Raw genomic sequence first — 1,530 nt, 5'->3', positions numbered from 1 at the left:
ATTTATCATCTTTATTTATCATCTTTCTAATTTTATCTTTTCTTTTCTAATTTTCCATTGATGACTAATCATACTTATCTACTAACTCTTCTTAATGGTCTATTTGCCATATAAGGACCTTTAATTTTGAATTCCATAGCTATTTGATCCCTTTAGCTAGTAAAATTTAACTTTTGCATTTTATGCAATTTGGTCCTTTCCATCTAATTAAACATGTAATCGGTAAAATTTTCTTAACGAAATTTTTATACGATATTCCTATCATATAGTAGACCATAAAATAATATTATAATAAATTTTCTTTCGAGCTCAGATTTGTGGTCCCAAAACCACTGTTCTGATTTCACTAAAAATGTCTTGTTACACTCTGGACGTTAGTACGTCTGGAGGCGGTGAAGTTATTGGCGTCGTTGCTTGGGAGGTAACGTTACTAGGTTAATTTTAATTTTTGCATGTAAAAGAATAATTAGGAAACTTGTAGGTTATAGGTATGATTTTATTTATTTTTACTAATCTCCTCTTTTTGGGTTTAGTGCATGACTCGCAGTAGGGGCATACCTATTATTGTTGCCACTGATCCGAAAAAAATAATCTGAAGAAATTGTCATCAGCAAAAACAGCAGCAGATGCAAGATCCACCACCTGCTGTAGGTAACGTATCTTATGGAAATCCACTGTTTGATGACGTAACGATAATGCCCTAGGAAACCCACTAGTACCATAGCTTTCTAGAAACATAAAGATGGCTTGAAATGATAGAACTTTAATGGATTATGCATTACCAAGTCTGGATATGGTTCAAAAAAGTATAACAAAGTTGGAAATTACAACTAATACTTTCGAGATCAAACCGACTATGATTCAAATGATCTAGAACAATCTGCATTTCAAGGGCACTATGACAGAGGACCCTAATAAACATTTAAAACAGTTTCTCCAACTCTATGATACTTTTAAATATGACGGGGTCACTGATGATGCTATTCATCTTCAGCTATTCCCCTTCTCCTTGATTGATAACACTTTTTCTTGGTTAGACTCGTAGGCACCAAGATCTATCATAACATGGGATAAACTTGCTAGAAAATTCTTACAAAAGTTCTTCCCAATTAGCAAAGCAGTTCAGCTTAGACAAGAGATTACTGTCTTTAGACAGATGGAAGGAAAAATTTTCTATGAGGTGTGGGAACGTTTCAAAATGTTGATTCAAAAATGCCTGCACCACGAATTTCCTTAGTGGACAAAACTATAGGTATTTTATAATGGGTTGGATTACATGGAGCAGCAAGAGGAGCCCTTATGAACATAACACACAAGGATGCGTACAAAATCATTGAGAACATAGCACTAAACTCCTATCAATGGCCAATTGAACAATTCACATATGGTCAAAAACCCGTTAAGGTAAAAGCTATCCAAGAGGATGACAAGTACCAATAGTTAGTGGATAGACTCAACCTTATCGAATCTACTTCTACATCGTCTATGCATGGGGTAGACAAATTGCTCTTCCATTATATCAACAATCCA

At 34.4% G+C, this 1,530-nt stretch overlaps 1 non-coding gene across 1 annotated transcript; it reads right to left on the bottom strand.

Annotated features, from left to right (window-relative positions):
* Positions 1–1,124: 1,124 nt before the first annotated feature.
* On the bottom strand, positions 1,125–1,230 carry LOC128040029 (small nucleolar RNA R71). Its single transcript, XR_008194689.1, has one exon. It is a non-coding gene; the product is annotated as a small nucleolar RNA R71 (small nucleolar RNA).
* Between the last annotated feature and the right edge of the window lie 300 nt (positions 1,231–1,530).

The sequence above is a fragment of the Gossypium raimondii genome, chromosome 3 (assembly GCF_025698545.1).
Source record: "Gossypium raimondii isolate GPD5lz chromosome 3, ASM2569854v1, whole genome shotgun sequence".
In the NCBI taxonomy this organism is placed as follows: Eukaryota; Viridiplantae; Streptophyta; class Magnoliopsida; order Malvales; family Malvaceae; genus Gossypium; species Gossypium raimondii.
This window is presented reverse-complemented; position numbering and strand designations above follow the sequence as displayed.